General features: G+C 42.8%; 1 protein-coding gene across 1 annotated transcript in view; it reads left to right on the top strand.

Moving 5' to 3' along the window:
- The first annotated feature begins 171 nt into the window (after positions 1-171).
- Positions 172-16157, top strand: part of LOC308121147 (signal-induced proliferation-associated 1-like protein 2) — an 89231-nt gene continuing 73245 nt past the window's right edge. Inside the window, exon 1 of the mRNA XM_080482245.1 lies at positions 172-312. The gene's annotated coding sequence lies outside the window, so the exon portion shown is untranslated. The remainder of the gene's footprint in view (positions 313-16157) is intronic.

Raw genomic sequence — 16157 nt, 5'->3', positions numbered from 1 at the left:
TCTCGCTCTCCAGCGAGCCTCTTCCAGTCCGTGTGTGAAGATCCGTGCGAGCAGAGCTGCTCGAATGCGAGTTTCCAGCAGGCTGCGGAGGGCGGAGCTTCTCTCCCTGCGTGTTGTCATCATCACAGAGAGGTGCTGGATGGAGGAGATCCTCTGGTCCGTCTCTACTTCAGTCTGGAGGCTGAGACCGAAAGTGGAAGATGTGAGCGCGACCGCTTCGGCTTCAGCTGGCTTGCTTCCCTTCCTCCTTTCTTTCTTTATGGATAAATAACGCGGCTGACAACCGGGACAGGCCATCGCTCGTACTAGAAGGTGGGTTTTTCTTTTTCTCTGAACCGATTAACAAAGTAGAAAGTGGGTCTGGGGAGCACAGACACACTCCGCGAAGCGCGAGCGCACTGACGGAGGAGCGTGGACACAAACCGGGTAAAGTTGCTCTCAGGCGCCCGGAGCTCGTGTAATTTTAGCGTTGAACGTAAAATAGCACGGACATATGATGTCTCAGCAGTTGGATATATATAGCTCATATCTGTGCCTATTCGTAAAGTGCCGCTCACTTTAAACCCTGGTTGTTTATATGACACACACCGTGTGAGACTCACGCACACACTTAATTAAAACCAGAGTAAATTAACTTTACCTTTTCGAAATCTTTTTTTTTTTTTTTTTTTTTTTTTTAAACTTGCTGGTATTGTTAGATTTTTCCCAGTGTTGTGCTGGTGCGCACTGGGAGCAGTGGGGGGGAACTGAACTGCGTTCGCACAGAATTATTCTTGAATGAATTTGCTTAGTGAAGTGCTCCAATGTAATCGGTAGGGGGCGATAGAGGCAACACTGTCCAAAAGCCTTCACATGCCCACTTTAGGTAAAACTATACTCACAGGGCACATTTTACGTGTTTTTTTCTTTTTCTATTCATGGGTTTTATGGTGATGCATGTTTTTATTTATGTGAGGGATCTGTTGTTGTGTTATGTTTACTTTGCCTATCTTTGCTTTTTTTTTTTCCTTTGCTGCAGCAGGAGCTTGTTGGTGTGTTCAGACAAAGAGCAGTTTCCCCTAACATCACAGTTGTTTGGGTTCGCCATAAATATTATCTGTCTGCTTGTACACAGTGCCTACAGACTCATTCAACATGCACTGTGCTGTGTTTTCCCCCGAGAGAGCAAGTCAAATAATGTTTGTCCTCCAGCGCCATATCCTTCGCTGCCTTCCTGCCGGAAGTTTAGCCCCTACAGTAACTCAACTCCCAATAAAGGGAAATAAATAGGCCCTATCCACTGCTGCTAGACACAATTAGGTGCTGCTGGGGGTAAATGTAAGTTTTCATCGCTTAATTTTCACTTCTCTGGATCCATTTATTTTTAGCTGTACAACTCCCATCAGAGCAGGTTAAGCGTACCCATTGCTGTGCACTCGCAATGTTAGAATCAATAAGACACCATCGTTTTTCACAAGTTTTTATGTCTGGGAAAGATCTCTTTTATTCATGAGGCGGTGCTGATCTGAATAGGCACATGAGTGTTTTAAGATGCCCGAAGTCTGTTCAGGGACCGCTATAACAGTCAACATTTTTTTCCTTTCGACACACACAAAAAGAAAATACTGAGCTTACCTCCGTCTGCAACAGATCTGCACATCAGGGAGCCAATTTATTAACTGACCACAAAACCTGAATGAGCATAAAGACATCTGTAGTCATGTGTGAAAGATTTGCTATTATTGTCCACAAAAGCAAAAAAAAACAACCCAAAAACCCCTAAAAAAACAAAAATAAGCTCATTATTTTGCTCATTTTCTCCCTTATCATGCACATATTTCTATTGGTGAACTCATTTTTAATGACTTTGAATTATTGCCTTTCCTTTTTATGTCTCTGTATCAAATACTTGAACTATATGATCCTTGCGATGCTTCTTTTTTTTTCTTTCCTGTTTTGTTGATTTTTCTTCCAAAAAGTCCAGATTTCAGTAACATTGAAAAGGAAAATGTGATTTTTTTTTTCTGATATGTTAGTGAAATTAAAGGAAACTTATTCTAATGTATAAGTGAGATTGCCTAAGTACATCATCCATCTCCCCATGAGGTGCACACTCTTCGAAGGAAGCCTTCGTATCAGCCATGACATTGATAATGCCAACATAAGTCTTTTAATCTTGGCTTGAATAGAGAGCTGTTGTACGTATGTTGTCATGAACAAAGTGCACGCAGGTGCCCCGGAGAAGAAGTGCGTTCTCATCTATTTCTAGCAGTGCCTTCAGCATGACTTAACTGGCAATGGGTAATTGAGCCGGATAGATGTGTCTTTCAAAATAAAGTTGTGTGCACAATGCATGCTCAGCTGAACAATGAGGCACCTGTCAGGTTTTGCCGAAGAAGCAAAAGCTGTGACATGCCTGCCGGCCATATCCAGTTGTTATCATTACAGAGCTCTTTAGCAGGTCTTCCGACCTCGTGAGCTCGGAGACGCCCGACTAGAGTTTCAGCTGATATCTTTGGTCTGTTTCTCATGAACTGCCTCTGAAGATATTACCATAACACACAAGTTACTTAACAGTTTCTTCTTGTTACCGCACTCACACCACTGCACCCCACACTGACTGGTCTTGTGATCTTTCCCCCTTGTTTTCCCTCGTTCCCACGGTGCTTTGCCACCGGTGTGCTTACTCGTCATGGTTTGGAGAACACCAGAAAAAGGCGGGTTGGGGGGGGGGGGGGCTGCTAAGGTTTTGGGTTCAGACCACGCTTTTTAAAGAGTGATTTATTTTTCCCTATTCTACCACAGAAGCATGCCCAAACCATGTAACACATCCACTTCCAGCCGATCCCACATCCCATGCATGTGACGAGGCTTTGGAAACCCCGTCTGATGTGTGCCAGCTGACCGGCTGGCTGTCTGGCTAGCCAGGAATCACAATAGGCCTCCCCGACCAAATCCTGTTGCTTCAAAACCAACCAACCAGCAGACAGGAGATCACATGCTGCCCACTCCTGTTGTGAGAGGCGTCCTTTTCTGTCCAGCTTTTGTTTTGATTGCAGTCTGGATTTATGGAGGGATTTAAGCCAACTCGTCACTGTCAGAGGAAGCACAGATGAGGTCATTAGGATGATTTTCTTTGTTTTGTTTTTGTTTTGTTTTGACAGATTTAACCCTTCCTCCACTCGGAGGTTTGTTTGTGCAATATGTGTGCATGCAGCTTATGGAGTAATGTTCATACTGTACAAGCAGACAGAGTGGAATGAAAGTAACTTCCTTTTTCAATCTGGAATTTAAAATATGTAATATTGTGGGAGATCCAGAGTTGAGCTTACCTCTCACTGTCACAATGTACCTTGTTTTTGATTTTCTGGCGAAAGTTGAAACGAGGCGCCGGCAGGACACTGCCGTCGGGTTTCTTCAGGTCATTTCTCCTTTTTGTCTGTTGTCTGTGCTGTCGATAATATGACAAAGCATGTATTCAGTGAGACATGCTTAACATGTTTAACAGCTTGCTTAGGCCCGGGGTATGTCAACACACATCTCAGGAAAACACAGGGAAATGCCAACGGCTCTTTCTAGTATCTAGTATGTTTTCACTCTTCATGTGATCTGCAGTAATGACACGTTTTAGCCTGTGGTCTTGTTTCCTGGTTGCGGATGTGGATTGGTTCTCCCATGTGCGTCTTTTCTTGTTTATTTGTGTCTAGCTGATATATCATTGGTGAATTTGACCCCACTGATGTGTTTAAGCTTTATAGTAGCTGCGGTAGATTAGTGACAGATTGAGGATGTCAGAAATAATGCTGCCGCTTCGAAGCAGATTGATCCAACATTGCATTGTACTTGAAAGTATTTTCATTCTTAATCTTTGGCGTTTCAATAGTTTATGTTGCGTAATATTGAAAAAAAGGTTGAGTGTTCATGGTCCCCAAAGAGTCAAATAATGAAGTTGGCCACATGTTCATGCTTCTTTGAACTAAAACTGGAGAAAGTGCTCATAACCTGATATCATGTCAGAGATTTTTAATATGTTTATTACCTCTAGGCACAGCAGCAGCCAGCAGGACAATGCGGCTGGGGTCAAATGGGTTCTTTTTTCCTGAAATGCTACTCCAGTGGAGTTTCAGAATATAAAGAATAAAATATAAAAGTACTGTAATAGGACCTCTTTGATTAAATGGGAGGCTTTTAAAATATCGTTTCCCTTCTTTTTTTTTTCAAGTAGACAATAATGATATTAGTCCTTGCTCAGGGAATATCTGAACCAGCCGCTACATCCGAACCATCCCTTGTGTCTTGTTCATGTTGTATCTGTTCCCCTCTTCAGTCTCTTCACATCTCCGTGCCACTTATCCAGCAGTTTGCCGTCATGCCAGCCACATTTGAGTGAAAAAGCGGCGCTCCGTGGCTCGAGGGGAAGCTGCTGCTGGATAAAGCAGATGGTACAATGGCACAGCTCTAATGGTGGTGGCGCTGGTGAGGACCCTGTCAAGCTCAGGAGATGTGTCACCGAGCCTGAGAAGGACGGACGACGAGGTGGGATGTGGGGACAGAGTGGAGTCGAAAGATTGGAGCCCTCAGATGACTGACTTCGCCATCAGTGCCTGCTCATGCATAGCAAGACGGTTAATGGAACAGATTAGGCAACTGATAACCTCAGCTGGAGCAATCAATGATATAAGCTTTACTTTATAGCTTTATTCCAGCGGGGTTTTTTTTGGTCCTTGTTGTAGTGCAGACTGTCAGTAAGCAGCATCCTATTGGAGCAGAAAACTGAATAATATGTTGCTGCTCATAAAAACATCATTCATCATATGGCCGGCTAAGACCAGCTCCAACCCTAATGTTTAACATGACCTTTTGAAACACTGCATGTTTGTTTTTTTCAACTAAGCTCTTTCCATCCTCTGTACATGACAGATGGAACGACATATGATCTTTACATTATGGCAGTAGTTTACAGATATAATGCTGACACCCAACACAGATGTATAGCTATTAGGTAGCGTTTCATCTCTTGTTAATCCTTCACATGCCAGACACAATAGTAAATGTAGATTTGTTTTAGGGAACTCATTAAGAACCGAAACATTTTCTTTATCTTCATAACTGTCATCTTTGTGTGTCTTCTTGAGACAAATATGACCCGATTTTGATCTCTCCTCCAACTTGTATTCAAGATATCAATGCTTTTTGAAGTCAGGTCTTTAACATGGCCGATTCTCATTGGAATGTAATCCAACTTGGAGTATGTTGCTCTAAATCTAATCATTATTATTTACCTCATTGGTTTTCCATGTCGTGGTTTTTATTTGTGGGCATGTTTTGCTGTCATCACATAATTCTCCCACTGGACAGCAGTAAAAAACACCACTTGTCAGAACCGTGAGCTGAGGGGGAGAGGTCTCTGTTCACCAAGCCAATAATTAAACAATATGACTCCAAAAAACATCATGTTCATGCATTATGGATTTGGACGAGTCAGGCATATAGGAAAATGTGTCTTGCCAAGATGAATTATGTCTGCACCCTGTGTTCCCTTGGGGACTCATTAGTGTCCATATCAGGAATGTTGGAGAAAAGGCCACCGAAAGTTGCTGACCCTCCCTGCATGTTTTGTCTACATGTCTGTCATTGGGCCACAATGGAGAGAATGAGTGGTGGCCAGTCATTAACCCGATGGCCACTGAATCCAAGGACCAGCAGTGACCCATGGGGTTAACTCTGTCTGTGTTCCCCTCAGCAGGCCCAGACAATCGAAACAACTGACCTCTATAGCTGAGGCCGGCCTTCAATGGGAGATAAGCAGGGATTTGGTTTAATGCCGCTGTGCATACCTCTGTCCTACTGTAGCGAAAAAGAAAGGGTCTGTCTGATAGATAGGCATGGACTTTGTGCAGATGATACAGCCACAGTCCAGACTGCATGCCACCATGACCTCTGGGGGGATTCTCTTTTCAAGATTATGAAAAGTTTATAAGTATCCATAGTACATGTGATGGAGGGGCGATGTCATTCTAGGCAAGATATGATTTAATAAAAGGAAGTAATTGAATGGATTTCAGGAAAAAAAAAGTCATCAATCAGCTTGGAAAAAGATAAATTGTGTCTGTTCGACTGCTCCCTCTTACAGTACTCCAGTCATAGCAGCTTGCACTGTAGCTTTAGCGAGTTTTCAAACTCCAGATCCTCATGACAGGAGGAGCTGTCCTCTGAAGCCACGATGAATCCACCTTGTTGTAAAGCGAATGCACTTATGCCGATGGGATGGGAGGTGCAGCCAGTCTGTTTGGCTCAGCATTATTTTTAGAATTTGGATTCCTCCACATGTACGACTAATCCAGTCTCTTTTGAATAATTTGCACCTTTGGTTCGCGTTGGCTGCTGTTCTGAAAGCTCTGAAAACAATCACTTCTTCGATGTTGGTCAGCAAGCTTAACAGAATACAGATGATTAACATTTAAAACAAATTACACATGGACAGGTTGGACGAGAGGCCCTTTGCAAATGTGTGGAGTAATATGTTGTGAACTGGAAGCCATCGGCTACAAAAAGAGACACGAAATGTTAACAGCAAAGATAATATATGGATAAATACAGTTTGGTCGAGCTGATGAGAATGAAAAATTAATACCAATTCAATAGTTTCATAGAATAAATGGGAAGCTGGAATTTGTGGCTTATTTGTGCATATTTTTCCATATGATACAATAAAATATTCATATGCTGTGGTACATTAGTCATTTTGCACCTCTAAGGTAAACACTTAACTGGTCTTGTGGTCTTGAAATGTAGGCCAGTAAGGCACGTATGGCCCTATGCAAACATCTGCGCCCTTGAGAGCCGCATCGATTCGAGGGCGAGCCAAGGAGCAGCCATCGGATGAGCTACTTTAAATGTACACTCACTTGTTCCTGATAGAGGTTGATTGTAATTAACAACTCAAATGGAGCAGAGCTGTGACAGATGTGCCATAAAGTGCTCGGCATTAGCATGTTTGCGAGACTCTGTGTGTATGTGTGTGTGTGTGTGTATTTGAGCTGCTGAGGCATTGCTGCTGGGGCGAGTATCCTTCAGTTAACCTCACCAGCGCACTGCAGCACTTTAACACTGTTGTTGAGCATATTTTAGGTCAGACTTCGGGAGTAGCAGCAGGGTTTCCTCAGCGAGTATCACACTGTCAAGCTTAAGCTGAAGTCTAAGCAAAACAGACACGCAGTGTGTGTTTACATTAGTCATTTGTGCTTTTGGTGTGAGATTGTTTTGCGCTGTCCTGCAGGGTTTTTTTGTTCACAGACAGGAATGTACAGAATTAGTTGATATCTGATGTTTTACAGGAAGGAACTTCCTCTTAAACAGCTTTTTATCAATTGTGAGAAAGTGTCTTGTTTTTCTGTTGGTTCCTTTCATGTTTGCCAGCCCACTGACATGAGACATATTGAAAAGTCAAGTCGTGGTCTGCGGTGTGTCATTGTGAACTGCTGATGAGACATATTGGGAGGAGGTTGTTATTCTTGTTTGTGTTTCCTCCGGTCCATAAATCAGATGATAATGAGGTCAGTTCGTGTGGGAATCCCCCAATGAGAACGGTTTGGCCTCTATATTCTCCATGAAGGTTTGACTGGTGTATTGTTTCAAATGTGTAATTTCATCTGACAGGAGAAAGATATCAAAATATTTGGCTGCACTTTTTTCCACAAAGCATATTTGGAAATGCCGAGATATTAATTTGGTAATTATTCTTCTTCTGGCTGAAACTGCATTTTTTTTTTTTTTAATTTTATGACTATAGTTGTCAAAAAACAAATTACAATGAGGGAGGGCCTCCATGCTACTTTCCAAGTTAACTTCAACCTTTGATATCTGTTTTCCCAACTTTAGTGTGTTTTTGACAAGTTCAAATGACAAACTATGTGACAGGATGATGAAGTTTATCTATGATCCCAGTTGGCCTGAAGTCCTGGTGGCCACCGTAAGCAAGTGTAATATGAGCAGAAATCTTGATTATTCAACTTTATGGTAGTTTTCAAGGTTTGTAGTGATCATACATTTCCATACTTTTAACACACTGTCCCAACTGGTGTGTATAAATATAGTGAGAATTGTATTACTACGTACTGTTTTATTTACATTTTACACATGTGTCCCAGTCTTTTTACAATTTGACTCTTTCTGCCCACAATATCTTGGACGTACACTATAGATATTTCCTCTCATGTAGTTCAGTTCAATTTGTGTTCTTGAATTATGCACACGATTAAACCGGGACATTGCGATGTTGCTTTTCTTCCCACTAACCGAGGCACAAAAATGCCTACACACGATGTTGCCTTTGGCCCATTCTTGTAACTTGCTATTAGCAGAGGCATCGTAGTCTGTGACTATTTTAGACAAGGCCGAGATACTGGAGTTACTGGTGTGTATGGGAAACCCTTTCACTCAAAGGAGGAGGGAAGGCTGGAGCAGAATGGAGCTGAACTGTGCAGAGCTGGCAGTCGGCCTGGCCTTTCGATGTACTCGGGGCTGCAGCAGCAGGATGATGTGTTTAAGGAGCACCGGCCCAGCCAAGCAGAGCTAATTCAAAGCTAGAGTAGTATATTCCATCTCACTTGTTTATTCTTTCTTCCCTTTTCTTTGTGGCATCATTTTGACTAGCCTTCCTTTTATATGATTTGTAAGGGCTGTTGACAGCAGATAATGATCTAGAGTGACAGTGGCCTGATTTTCTTCTTTTTTCTTTTTTTTTTCCTTTTCTTTAGATTCTGTAATCGCACTGTCTGTCAGTGTGGAGGAGATCAACTGTTCCCCTCCTCCCCTTCGGCAAAGTGTATTGAAAGCTGCGGTGGATGGTTGGAGGTTAGCCACAGGGGGCTGCATGCTGTGGGATCCAGAACTCGTGGGGAAATGCTGAATGCGAGCCTTTATAAGGGTTTACTTCCTTAAAAGAAGGGGAAGCAAAGGAAGAGAAGGTTGCGTAACACAATCAGCCAAACAGTGTTCCCGAGGACGTGTTAGGATCCCAATGAGAGATCGCTGTGTATGTAACTCTGAACAATGCCCAGCAGCTACACTCATCCAGTGCTTACCTTCCCCGGGCCATGTTTACTGTGAGCTTTTGGAACCTCTCTGAAATGTAAACAGACCTGTAGGGCCACATACAGTTCAGCGCTGAGCTGCATGGGCCGTTGCCAAAGCACAGTAAGCACACAACTGTTGGATACGCAGCCAGGTGCAGCGTATCTGACCGCAGGAGCAGCTGTATAATTATACTGTTGTCATCCATCTCCAGATAATCTTTATCTAAGGAGGAGCACACAAACACCAAAGGTCAGAGTGAACTGCCGGCATGTTGATAGAGGTTGATAGATAATTAATAGAATAATATTGTTACTTTAATTTAGTTCCAGAAGGGTGGATTAGCACCGGAATGGTTAGAACTTCAAATCAATTTGATTCCAGGTGGGAGATATTCTGTGTGGCAAGATTTTCTCTGGGTCCATCATACTATCCACAGATTTGCCCAGTTTCTGTGATTACAATTGTCAAAATTTCCCTCTGGGACTAATACAGTATTTTTAGACCTACAATGGACTGGTAACATGCTGAGGGTTTGCCCTCCTTTTCACCCTGGTATAGGCTCCTATCTTGAATGAAGTAAGTAGATAAATGGGTGACTTTTGGATTGCCAGTAAAAGGAAGTTAATGTTTTATTTCTCTGGATTGCTTATCATCTGATCGCACCGAGCAGCCTCAAACCATGTAGACACCCCAAAGAACTTTCTTTGTGCAATATGAACAACTATCCTCAAAATAACTGATTGGAAGGCTATTGAAGTTTAATTTCTCTGTGTGTAATGACCAATAATCACGTACTGACTTCAGACATGAAGGTCCATTCTCTGCTGGTGACATTTGACATTTTCGAGGGCAGCGTGAAGAGAAATGACTGCCAGTTTAATTGTTTCCTGTCATTTTCCTAATTTTCACTAAAACGCAGTCAGAGTTCGAGGTCTCTAAGGGGGCCGATGCATTTTCCACGCACAGACTCAGCAGTCCATAATGCATTGTTTATTGACTTCATGAATTGTTCCAGCACTATTCCTGGTCATAGTAGTGTTTTAGTTCTGCTCTGTAGAATACACAATATGCCCATAGCGCAGATAGTACTGTGGTGTAATGAATTGCTGTTGATCCATGGTCCATACGATTCATCCCACACGTGCTCCACACAGTGTGAGATGCTATTTCATTTAATTGCCGCTGTTAGTATTTCACAAAATAATTCCTGAATGCAGAGTTTCACAAATCAGTGGTGTGAATGGAGCGTGTTCAAAAGCAGCTGTGTCAGCATAAATCATGACAATTAAAGGTTCAAAAGCCAGTTAAAGAGTAGGTACTAAAGATGGACCATTGGGCCATGTCTTAAGTTCTTTGGAAATCTCTTGTTATTGGTTGCTCACTGTAGTGCTTTTGTTCTTGCTTTTCAAAATAAACAAGATGGCCTGAGGTCGGTTGGTAGTTTGTGCTCGATGCTGAAACTTCCAGCAGAAGCACATGGGTGAGCACGTTGCTTGCAAGCTTCTCCAGATGACTGTTGTGCTGGGCGGCATTTTCTTTGGATTAAAGTTTGAATGGTGTAACTGTCTGTAGATTCTCAGGGATCATAATCATGCAAAGAATTAAAACATTTCAAGGTCAGACACAGCCGTTCTCCCACAAACTACAACAACGTGCGAAAGAACTTACTGTGTCTCTTATTAACCAGGAGGGTGGACTGAGATTGTATTTATAGCAACAGCCGTTGGGAGTCATTCATCTTATCAAACCCTGCTGGATAAAACATTAACAATCTAGAATAAAAGCAAGATTTCCCTGTTTCCCACTGGGTTTCTGCAAGTTATACCCCTGCCAGTTCCTGGTGCTTTCTCCAAATGCTGCCATCTTGGTGACATTCTTTCGAGCCTGCTGCAGTTGTGAGATAAGCAAAGTGAGGAATAAGGAAATCGGTGGATGTCTTTGTAAAGTTTGGCTATTGCTGTGATTTTGAGCAGATGCACATTTTGAATCCTTTGCCTAAACCACGTCTGTGTGAGGTTGAGGTATGTTAGATTTAACACCACCTCTTTTGTATGTCATTCTGAATCACATGAATATTAATGTCAAAAGACTGTTAAGTGCGTTCACCAGTGCACAAGCTGCAGTGTGAAGCAGACGTTTTATGACTGTAGGGATGTTTGCTTTATGTCCATGCTCCTCCATTTCTTTATGCAGCCCGCTCGCCTCCTTCATGAGAGCCCCTCATCAGATCGTTGGCCTCGATCAGTTCTGAATGTCAGAGGTCGCTCGATCAGCAGGGGCCCGCACGTCAGGTCGGATCAGTGCACTCCGCTCCTGGTGGGAAGGAATGAATTCGTCTGTGCTGATCTCCCTGGACGCTTCTCTTCATTTAGTATTCAAGAAGGGGGATGGTGGGATTGTGGTGTATCGGGGTGGGAACAAGAATGGGAACAAGATGTAGAAGCAGGAAAAAAAACCATTCCAAAAGCATTAATCTCTTGCTATCAACACCGTTTTATGGTTGGTGAGTGGTATGAGTGCATATACAGATATTTAGTGGGGGTTAATGATGGCCTGTTGACTGGAGGAATGGGATGTGTGTAGGCAGATGCTGGAGTATGTTGTTTTTTTTTTTTTTGGGTTGTGGCAGCTGACTACTCTATAAATCAATGAGATCAAGGATGTGCTGATGAGTGGCAGTGAGCGAGGAAGGTACGCCAGCAATGTTATGGTGCTGCATTGGGACCAAAAGCGTCATTGTAAAATGACATTGAACACATGTTTTTTTGTCAAAGTTTCTTTTTTCGTCTCTGTATTTATGCAAAGGTGTGTGGGTGGTACTTAGTGGGCGGTTGGTCCTTGACACCCTTTTAGTTGCCACACCTCCTTTAAACACTCCCACCAAATGCCATGCCAGCTGCAGCTGTTGTGCCTCAATGCGAGAGATGTAGAAAATTCCTCTCACTCTGCAATTAGAGCCACAGATTGCTGAATGGCGCACATTGCAATGTCCTAAAATTGCACTTGGTCCCCTTTCTACTCCCAAGAACACTGAGTAAATAGAAACTGATGAGAGTGCATCGTGAATGAAGTGGCCGTCTCTGCCTCGGAGTTGACAGATTGCGTTTTGTGCAGGCTGCTCCATGTGATGTGCTGTTACCCGGGTTAAGGAAACCAAAGGGTGGAAAAAGGCCTCATTGATGGGGTGGGTTTCTCATGCCTGACTGAGAATGTTCGCTTTCCAGCGAGTCAAGTGGTGCATTGTGATCTCGACCAAAGAAATGCAAATATATAGAACAGATGTACTACTTCTTTTTTTTTTTTCCCCTCGTTTGTCGGCAGGAGTAATCCCTCACTGTGGTGGAGATGGCGTTGGGGTGCACTCTCGGTGCAAGACTGAAGTGTTAACAAGGGAAAAGCCATGTCACTCTGGCACATGTGATGGCTGCTTGCTTTTCAGAGCCTTTTCTCAATAAGGCTAGATGCTCAAGATAGATAAATAGGGGCTTTTGTGGCCTTTGCCAGAGGGAACAGCACACAATGAAGGACACACACAGCAAGGTCTTTTCCAGAGAAAACAGCTAAAAACAGCATTTCGGCAGTCCCTCCTCTTTTCTCTCGTTCACTCCTTCCTTTGCTTTCTAATGTCCCTCACTCTCACTCGCTCACTTCACGATTCTTTTCCTCCTCCGTGAGAACTGAACCTTAGTCCCATAATGTTTTCCATAAACGGGCTGAGGGAATGGAAATAACTCGGACCATTTCCCATTGCCTCCCTCTATCCACTCTCCCCCAGCAAGCAGCCTCTTCACAGGGCTTTGGACAGTACTTAAACACACTTCCCTTAATGATGCACTGTGTTTTACACTTCTCTGAGCACTAGCAGAGTGCATCTCATCCACCCCAGACATGGCAGCCCTAATATACTGTAGCTGTGATACTGCTACATCAAGGGACATTACCAAGCCTCTTCCTTTGAACAGGATGAAGGTCAAATTGGTCTGCTAACACTGTATGTCCTTTAATATGGGCAGGAGAGGCCGCCTTAGAATGACTACTTATTGTGCTTTTGTTCCACTACAATCTATCATCCCTTCTTATTTGAGTCCCATTTTCTTTTCTTTTTTTTCCCCTGGTTACTTTTATCTTTCAGTATACTCATTATTTTCCAGTCCCTCTCTCTATTTGTCTTTCCTCCTTTCCTTTCCTCATCCCTTTGTGATTCTTGGCATACTGTTGTCTTAGCTGTCACTGTGTGGCTGTCTGGGGTTTTACATGCACATTTACATGTCGGTTGTTGCCTACATCTGCAGGCCGTCCTGCCAAGCACTGGGCAATCTCTCATGTGGGTGGCTGCCCTGGGAACAGATGTTTTTGATGCCACTTGTAGAGGAAGAGCTTTGAAAGTGACTCCATAAAAGAGATGCCAGCTGCATGACAGACCAGGGCCGGCGAGTTCTCAGGAATTCTATCAGAGTCGTTTCTCTCCAAGCACTCAGAAACAGTGCCTGTGAAGAATCAGATGACTTTTCACTTAATCACACTGTTCCCTTTGGAGAACTTCATTAATTACAGAAAGAAGTTGCTCTACTGGATCATGTGCTACAGATGTCCATGGACTTCACTTGGTTTAAAAAAAAAAAAAAGAAAACGTGTCATTTCTGGATTTTGATTACCTCAAAATGTATTATCTCGCCCTTTTGTAAATGCAGTAAAACTTAATTTCAATACCACATCATGGATTTAACTCTTGCTCAAGTATTTTTTGTAATGGTACTTTCCACTTCTGCAGCCAGCTGTGCTGCACACATCTGACATATAAAAACACGGGTAATTTAGCCGATTCCGCTGTTAACAATATGGTTTCCAATGTCAAATTATTCTTTGCTTTGCAAGCACCGCCTTTTTCTGCACACATTCAAGGTGCAGCACCCCTGATCTGGCGTCGGGCACACAACTCCCCTGCCAAACTTTCAATGAAAACCAGCTCTCTGGCTGATGATTATTATGCACATACTAATTTTAGCCCTGCAATCACCAAAAACCATTATTATGGGCCCGATGGATGAAGCGCGTCATCTGTGCTGCACACTAAATGTGCTGAGCCGGAACTGTTGGTGTTTGCCAAACATTTGCCAAATTATAGTTTGGAGTTTGTGGCGATAATGCTGCTGCTCTGCCTTGGGAGCGTCTTACAGATGCTAATCATATGCTCACAGGTAATGAAAGAGCATGTGCAGAACTGCAAACTATAAACAGGAGTCAGATAAGAGATCCTCGGCATGCCAGTGGCAATGTTACAGTGTTCAAAAATTAATCTACTGGTTTGCGCTGCAGTGCGATTACAGCAACAGATAATATGTTTGCTCTGTCTGGTTTAAGCAGAGATACATCTGCTTGAAACAATGGCTGAATATGTACAAAGGTAGTATATTTTTCAATAGTCTCTGTGAGTCTCAACCTTTTACGATGGTACCTTTTTTAAAATGGGCAAGTCTTCACTGTCACTTATTTCTGACTGTGGACTAAAGAAAATTTCCTGCTAAATTTGGACAAAAAACATGCATCAGTACACTCAGAGCTCATTGGTCTTTACGACTTTTTATACCCAAGTTTTCTTTAATAAATCAGAACGCCGGATTATTTAGAAGAATGAAGCAAAAATACAGGCGTTCACCGGTCTTGCCGTTCAAAACTGAAACATGTCAGATTCATCCGATGACCCCATGGCCATTTGGGAGTCAACATACATGTATGATATCCTCTTGCACAACTCAGATGATCTCAGTTCCTCTCTGCCTTCATAGACTATTGATTTGTCTGTTTTGCGTTTGTGTGTTTGCTGCCTTTGTTGTTTGTATTTCCTCAAGCTGCCTGAAGCAACAGTGTGCCTCTCCCTGAATTCACCAAATCAACACTCGTGTCAAAGCTGCTCTCTGCTCCACTCTCCCTTTGCCTGCCTCTACTTTCCATCTTTGTTCAGGAGGGTGGGCTGATGTCACTCAAGGCTGTCATATGCAGAAAAAGTTGCCTAGCAACAACATGGAAGGATGCAAAGCCACTGTTTACTCTCCACCCCCTCACCTCGTGTCCCCACTACCCCCTTCTCTTTCACTCTTCTCTGTCAGAGAGATGGAGTGCACGGATGGGTAGTGGAGGCAGTGCAGCCTCCTGCTCTCTGATGAATTCAGACAACAGATTCAGAACAAACTGAGAGGAGGAGAGAAGGTGGAGAAAGAGGGGGAAGACAGGAGGGTGGGATGGGTAGTGGAGAAGTGCCATTCAGAGATGCTGTGTCTGCCTGTTGCCTGCCAGCTGCTATTTCTGCCTTCCTCTCTGCAGGAGGACCGGGTCATTTCCCCTAACAGCTCCTGTCCCGCTCTGCATAACTAAAGGAAAACTTGTCTCACCACGGCACATCGTTATCAGCAGGACTAAAAATACTGGACAGTCAATACGGACACATTCCTGTCTGTCGTCACACCCTCATGTGAAAAAGCTCAATCTTGGTGAACGCAGATTAATAAATGCGTTCTTTCAGACACATTTCCCATTTGTTATTTCATTATCTTTTCCACATGGAGATGATGTGTTTCGTTGTAACTTCCCTCCAAAACCAGCATCGCTCTCAAGATTGTTTCTGAGAACAAACAGGCTGTACAACAAAGACAAGACGTTTGTGCGATGTAACACTAAGCTGAGAATGTCAATTATTTTGATCGGACTTAAGTTTGTGCTTTTGACAGCTTTTTCCTGCATTCCCAATGGTCTGAAAATTTCAGTTTTCTTCCAAACCTCGAAGACTTAAAGAGGTCTGTTGAGTTTTAATGAAAATGATAAGATATTTCAGAAATGATGTACAGTTGCCATGAGTTTGAAGAGAAGACAGTACTTTAATAGGAATTTGTTAAAATAAAGCTACTTAGCTTAGCAAAGACAAATTCCAATCCCTACATCTTTACAGCTAAACTATTTACTTTTTTATTTTATTGTTTTTTTTTATCTTATTAGAATATCTGTTGACAATCACAGTGATGCTCAAAAACACAAAGGGGTATGTCCAACATGTGCAGCTTTCTTTCTCAGTTAGAATAGAATAGAATAGAATAGAAACTTTATTG

Source organism: Lipophrys pholis (genome assembly GCF_963383615.2).
Source record: "Lipophrys pholis genome assembly, chromosome: 15".
Classification (NCBI taxonomy): domain Eukaryota; kingdom Metazoa; phylum Chordata; class Actinopteri; order Blenniiformes; family Blenniidae; genus Lipophrys; species Lipophrys pholis.
The sequence above is the reverse complement of the archived record's forward strand: the minus strand, read 5'-3'. Positions and strand labels throughout refer to the sequence as shown.